At 42.1% G+C, this 7226-nt stretch overlaps 1 long non-coding RNA gene across 1 annotated transcript; it reads left to right on the top strand.

Moving 5' to 3' along the window:
- The first annotated feature begins 2599 nt into the window (after positions 1-2599).
- LOC107835229 (uncharacterized) lies at positions 2600-5963 on the top strand. The gene is made up of 2 exons (XR_001661054.1): positions 2600-2763; positions 2888-5963. It is a non-coding gene; the product is annotated as an uncharacterized LOC107835229 (long non-coding RNA).
- Positions 5964-7226: the final 1263 nt, after the last annotated feature.

Here is a 7226-nt window from a genome sequence, read left to right as displayed (position 1 = left end):
TTATTTAATGCATCAAATAAGAAATATTATTAAAATGACAGGTGAATAGGTTTGTTCACATACCACGTCGTGATCCAGTTACTTCCTGTCCTTTTATGCTTCGTGGTTTGTGCCAGTGACAACATCCGGTTGTTGATCATGTGACTTGAGTGATGCAAAACTGTTTCCAATGCAGTTTTACAACATAAATCAATTTTAATGCGGCCAAAACAACCACCTCTTCCTATCGTCAAAGCATTTTATTGAAAAACAAGAGTTTCCATTAAGATCATTTATTTACAAAATGTCAAATTGCATAATTACTCGGTCAATGGAAATGCAGCTGGTGACAATGGAGTTGATGCCAACTTCCTTTCTCGTCATGTATGAAATCCTATTCTAAGTAACAAAAAAAAGCTTCAGTATCAAACCAGCAGTTTATGACCGAACGTCTCCCTTGAAGTAGCATCACTTGAAGTTCTCTCAGATTGTTAAATGTTCCTAAATTTAACTCCCATGTTGATCTTTTGGGGAACACCTGCTCAGGTTCTGATGCAGACACCTTCAGCAGGAGCTGAGCCTGCATGCTATATACTACAGTTCCAGTTTTCCTCTCAGAGGAGCTTTCAGTGCACTTCACAAAAGGTGTTTAACATCGCTTTTGTGGGTTGAGATGAATTATAATAATTGCAAATTTCTCTGCAATTTGAATAAATTGTTATGCAGCGAGAGCAAAGAGTGGATTTGAGGTCCTGTGCTGCTCTTTGTTTTGCCTCAACTTTCTGACATCGGCTTTTCAACGACCTACCTGAATATGAATTTGGTTTTTGTTGGGTTTTTTTTTTATTTTCACCTAAAATGTCATCGTTTGGTATTGAAACACATTGAAGTTGGCATTTTGTATGCAGCTGGGGAGGAAAGAAAAAAATCACCTTTTCAACTGTGTGATTTATTCACATCTATCTGGTTCATGTTGTGTGTTACACGCTCTAATGGGCCTGGCCTTCATGTGATGAAAGTGAGACGTCCTGTCTCACATGGTACAACCATAAATCTTGGGTTTGTTTTGTTGGAACCTTATGTGGCAGATGGATAGTTTTCAACATTTTTCCACTAATATGTGTCAGGTATTTATATTTAGCCTGCCCCGAGTCAAAACGTTTTGTTGTTCTTAAACCAGCAAGTCTTTTGGGGTGTATCTCTACCTGTTTTGCACATCTAAAGAATGAATATTTTTCTCATTTTAACTCCTAAATACACTTTGATCATTCTCTGGCATATGCCAGAGCTATAGGGCGTATTTGTGTCTCCTACATGACTTTTGGGAAACTACACGTGATTTCTATTGGCCTTCTTTATTTCACTCTTCCGTAAATGACAGATTAGTGGAAATTATGACTAATATTTGTCCTGTTATCAGATTTTCCTTGCCCTAGCCTGATAGGTTCACAGTTGTGTCACTGTCTTTCCCTCAGATGAATAGCTGAAGAGTTCCCTGCATTCAATGCTGGGATTATTCTTCTCTAGCCTACCCCGGCTTTATTTGTGTCCTGTCTCACCATGTCAGGCATACTTTATGGAGAAGTCGGCTGCCTTCATATGCCAGAGCGTATTTGTGAAGGCAGCAAAGATCAAGCTTGCAGAATTGATCTTTTGTTTGTTGTATTGTAATCGTGCGGCTTCTTTATTAAATCATAACTGCATCTTGGATCAAAGTAGACAGGCCACGTCTTCTTCTTTTATTCTTTTATTGACAGGCCACGTCAATAAAAGAATAACTTATATTTGTACATACTTGTACACATACTTGCCGTGTGTGTGGGAATTTGTCACCTGGAGGTGCAGTGATGTTAGAATGGTATGAAGAGTGGAAATCTCGCAACACTCAGCACCTAGGAGCAGCAGGCCTCAGAAATCCACTCCAGTCCCAGTCAGACAGACACCAGACACCCCACAGGATAATCCTTACGGCTGACACAGAAATAGGACCGCAGGAAGGCAAAGGTACCAACCAAGCCCCCCTGACTCAGCACCCAAGGTACATTGGCCAGTACAGGGTAGGCGTGTTTTGGCATGTTTGATGATTGGGAGCCTATACATCCCAAGAAGGGACAATCCCTGGAACATTCAACTCTCTGGGCAGGTATTGACCTGCCAGAGTTTAGGAGGGGGGGAGGCACCTGATGACTTAGTCCTAAAGAGGTCAAGTGGAAATGATCACCAAAGCCTCACCCACAGCAATTTAATGCCACCAACAGAGCCTTACCACAACACCACCAGAGTTCACAAGACCAACCTCAAACTTCTTTTTGTCCTAACTTCTTGGTTGGATCAGTGCAGAAGCATAGGTAAAACAGAAGAGAAGACTATGTCTAGTCTCCCTAAGCCAATCATCCCTGGGGTGTGTATACTTCAGTGCTGAGTTGAGACCACACTGCATGATTTGTTTGTCCCAGTAAGCTCAGTTCATTTTTGTTAGTCTGTGATCCAGTAGAAGGACACAGTTTTTGAGTGTGTACCATCCAGTCTTTCAGCTGTGGAACTTCAGACATTCCAGGTCTTTTTTCATTAAATTTGTTTTCAATTTTCTTTTTTTATTAAAATTGAGCTCCACCTCTATGTAGATGGTGTTGTCCTGACGAGCCCAGAGTTAGAAAAGTAACACCTCGTGATCCGTATGTGACACAAACACAATTCAATGGAACAAGCACAAACATGTATGGACCTCATCTTTGGACCATTGGTAATGTCAATTTTCAGCTCCAAATGGGCTCAGTCATTTTTGTGAGTTTTTACAAACAGTGGATCTAAATATTGTAAAGGAGTCACTCTTGTGATGGAACCAGTTAATCCACCTCATAGTGAGTAACCACCAGTCTTCAGACATGATGTCTTTCTCCTGGCTTAGGAGCAAAGTAGGTACTGAAAAGAGGCTGGAACCATGTAACCTTTACTAGTGGGAAATCCAACAACCAAGCAGAGCCCAGTTTAGCCGTGCTGAGTAGATGCCGGTGAAAAGTTTCCAGAACTGATCCTGCTTTAAACTTCTCGATGACTTTCTCCCTGACCTGTCTGCCGGGTATGTCGGTTTCCACGATGCTGTTGGTTCACCAAAGTTCTCAGTGGTCCTTCGGAGAGCTACAGAGATCAAATTAAACCCACGGAGGTAAAATGAATGATTAGGCAAGCTCTGAATGCAGCTGGTTGGGGTTTTATTCAGGGTTATTAGAGCAAAGACCGCTGAGATAAATGCATACTTCTCAGAGCTTTATAAAACGTTTTGAATGCAGTTTTAGTTCCTGTCTTATTTGCAATAATGCACTACTTTTGTTTTGGTCAGTCAGATAAAATTACGAGACTTGTTGAAGTTTGCGGTTGTGACGTGAGAAAACGTAAAAATCCAAGGGATGTTACTGACTCTGGAAAATGCTGTCTGTCCAGCCGGTTGTCTTGACGACCTGCAACCAGTAGCTTTTGAGCACGGCGCCTTATGAGCGGACTATCATGCAAAACAGAGTAGCACCACTTATGGTCAACGATTTGATGGAATCATTTGTGACTGAGATGGGAAAGGATGAGAAACAAAACACCTCGGCGACGATCCTATGAAGCTGTTTAACCTCCCTGCTAAAAAAAAACAAATATGGTGACCGGATTGAGACAAATATCAGTTATTCTGGCAGGAAATTTGTCACTGAATATGTCAAAGTGAGAGCGTCTCTCTTGCAGGCAGAGCCAGAAGAAAAGACAAAAGTTTTCACATGATGACATCGGTTAAATTCAAAGCCGACTTGAGTTTTTTTTTTTTTTTTTTTTTTTTTTTAAACAACTTGTCTGTGGTTCGTCTAATTGAGAAGGAGTTGTGAGACTTTCAGAAATCCTGGCTCCGCGCCACGCACTCCACTGTACTCCACGAAGATTGAGTCATGAATTCATTTATCAGAGCTTGCAAATGCATTTGAATCTTATATGAGGGATTCTCTTTCTTCCCTCAAACGGTTGGAAGTAATGTAATCCCAGCCTCTTTTTATCATATCTGAGTAACCCTAAAAAAAAGAGAGAGAAAAAGCAAGCTCTGCCACTGAATTAATAAAAATGTGCGTTGTAGCCTCCAGTGAGAACTTGATGTGAAATATTTGCATTACCATATGGCTCAGCTTTGAACAGGTTCAAGTGATCCTTCTTTTTTTTTTTTTTTCTTGTTCGACGCTACAGCGTTTGTAACGTACAGAAAGCAGATCTAGCTGCTGCATGAATCGGACAGAAAGGCCTCTTGTCTCCCAGCTTTCTTGGCTTCCTCTCAGTTGTCATCTCCCTCAGGTTGCACCCAGTCTAGACCTGAGAAAGCCTTTGACCCCTGGAGTCTTTTGGTGCCAGTTTTAATGTTCCTGGCGTGGCGGAAATGTTTAGCACCTGCTGGGGAGCTGCTTGACCTGAATTACTCCCGCACAGAGGCAGCTGCTGTGGCTGGAGCTTAAAAATATCACACCTTTCCCTCTCATTAGGAAAGAGAACTGTTGATTATGATGATGATGACGCATTGTGCTTACCTGAAGAATGATTCCTCTCGGGGGACAGCTGTCCAAATGTTGTGAACTTCGTTCAGCTTCGGTTTGTGGCTGGTGTCCCCCGACCCCGTGACCCTGCATCGAAAAGCAGGTGTAGACCATGGAAAATAAAAGGATGGGTCATATCCATCCACAAAGGGCCTTACAGAACGATTCAGGCCTCTTGAGCTTTCCCACATTTTGTCATGCAATTTCATTTTATCTGTTTGAAAAGGAGCAGGTAGAAGATACAAGACCTTTCCTGCCCATTTCATACTCAACATTTAAATCTCCAAACACCATAGTAACTTAAATTACTTCCACATTACATGCCACTTAAATCTCACATTCTCATCCTTAAATGTACAATTACTAAAAAATTTTTAAATATCATCAATAGCAGTTTTGGTCTTTGAAACCTGCCAGCAAGGACACGTTATGAGTTAGTGTCATTTATGAGAGACATACTGTAAATGATGTAACGTACCAGGTCAATATGTCATGTTATTCTGGAACTAGACTGTCTAGAAATATAAAGATAAAGGGCAGCAAATGACTAAATGATAATCAAATCAATGATTTAATTTAAAGAAACATTTTTCCAACAGTAAGCCAGATGTTTCCACTGTTTTGCTGCTGAAATGTTCAGTTTTTGCATAATTTTTGTATTTTCTGTAGCATATATTGTTCAGCTTTCTCAGACAAGGTCTCTGTTAGGTTAATATGCTTCTCCTACTTGACCTTCAACCTGTACATGAGTTGTCCAGGGTGTACCCATGTTTTTCAGTAATTGAATTTTGGAGATAGAGAGCAAGTCCCTGAAAGGATTAAAGCGACATACGAAGTAGCCCGTTAGCATCCAGAGCAACATGTTAGCATGCAGATATCGGTTGGTGAGCTATCGTCGTGTTCATAAAGAAATCAAGCCGAGCTGAACTGAAGCCAGTGGGGGGCATCCCTGGGCATACCACCAGCAGAGACCGTCGCGGCTCTTGTTTCTGTTTTCATCTTCGCCACCCACCTTCTGTGTTGCATCTCAGCAGAACAGCTTGGAACATATGAATGGCGTTTCAGTCATCTGACCCCTGGAGGGCAGCGCTTTAGAGATCCACAAGCTTTTTGTCCGTATATTTAGACGAAAGCTAAAGAGCCTTCTCACCTCTTCCTGCATTATGAAGTGTTGCTATTAATAAACTCACTACGCCTCACCACTTCTCCCTCTCCATTCACTCTCTGAAACCGGGCCTAAAGCTGAGGATGAATGAATGGAGCAACAGGGGGCCACCTGGGGGCGGTTGGAGGTCATGATATTGAGATAGTGTCTGCTGCTGTGTCCATGCAAATGCTCACCCCTCCTCCACAGAGTGATAGGGAAAGAGAGAGAGAGGCAACTATTCCACAAGCCACAATCGTTGCACGGAGACCTCCATGGCTAATTAAAATAAAAAATAAAAGGTGGTTCTGCTTCGTTTTAGTGCGGTAAACTCAGCGAACCTTAATCAGGCCTCCCTTGCCATCGTTGCTTCGGGTGTTTTTGCCGATGTGTTTGCAGACGGGACGCAGCGAAGAGCAGGGAGCGTTTCCCTCGATGGGACTCTCACACGGAGAGCCAAGGACGTCGGCTGAGCACAGAGGGTCAAACAGTTACCCAGCGCCGTCCTCTCTGCTGTAATGAGCTCATAATAGAGAAGCGCCGTAGAATGATGAGCGCTGACACAGTTTTTAGTAATTCGGTGTCCACAAAATAAAAAATACATTTTTTAAAAATTTAGAAGATAAGAAAAAAAAAAAAAAAAAACATTGGGCACTCAGCCTCAATCCCACTTTGCTTTATTGCTGTTTTTGGAGTTCTGCGTTTTTGGCTTTCAAGCACCAACTATTTTCATCTCGCTTATTGAATTGTTAATTTTTCTTTGTGGAATAAGTGCTGCTGCTCCAGCTTTTAGTAGCCTCTCTAATGTTGATGTATATCCCCCCAGCCCCACCTCCTCACCCCTTCTTCGTCCCTCTCTCTCTCATTGTCCTATTTGTCAGGAGCAAATTAAGCCCTGTGTCACAATCATGGCGATCTGCCACTTGGGCCGCCACTTTACACGTTTGAAAAGGAGAAAATGCAGAGATGAAATGTGTGAAGGCTAAATGTGTCAGAATAATGGGAAAAAGAGGTGGAGGTGGGGGGGTTTGAGAGGTGGAGGGGTGAGGACAGTTAGAGAGCGTCGCTCGGCTGTTCCAGTCCAACCAGCAGCTTGGTGAGACTGACTGAGTGGTCGCTAAGGTGTCTAGGTGTTTGCTTCTGGTTGCTGAAGGTGGATCAGTTATAGTTCGTCACCCTGAATGAGGCCTGACCAAAGTTCAAACGGTACGATTACTCATTTCTCTGAATTGTTGCGAGGATTTATCTAGGCCCTGTTCACATGACGATGGCAGGCCAGCGAAACGGCCAGTCGTTTACACGGTAACCACCTCTGTGTGAAAAATGATGACGTGTGCGTTATGCATGACTGGTTTTCAACAATGGCTACTGCTTTCTACTGCTGACAGAAATTCCTGTGTTCAACCGCACTAGCTTGTGTTGAACATAAAATGAACATAATCATAATCAGGTGATTAGAAATATGCCAGAATTTGAACTAATTTTGATTAAAATGAGTATATAATATCTATAGAATCAATAGTGTAAAATATTCATTAAAAATGTTA

This window comes from Poecilia formosa, unplaced genomic scaffold (assembly GCF_000485575.1).
Source record: "Poecilia formosa unplaced genomic scaffold, Poecilia_formosa-5.1.2 Scaffold1280, whole genome shotgun sequence".
NCBI lineage: Eukaryota > Metazoa > Chordata > Actinopteri > Cyprinodontiformes > Poeciliidae > Poecilia > Poecilia formosa.
Note: the sequence above shows the minus strand (reverse complement) of the source record. Positions and strands in the feature narration are given on the sequence as shown.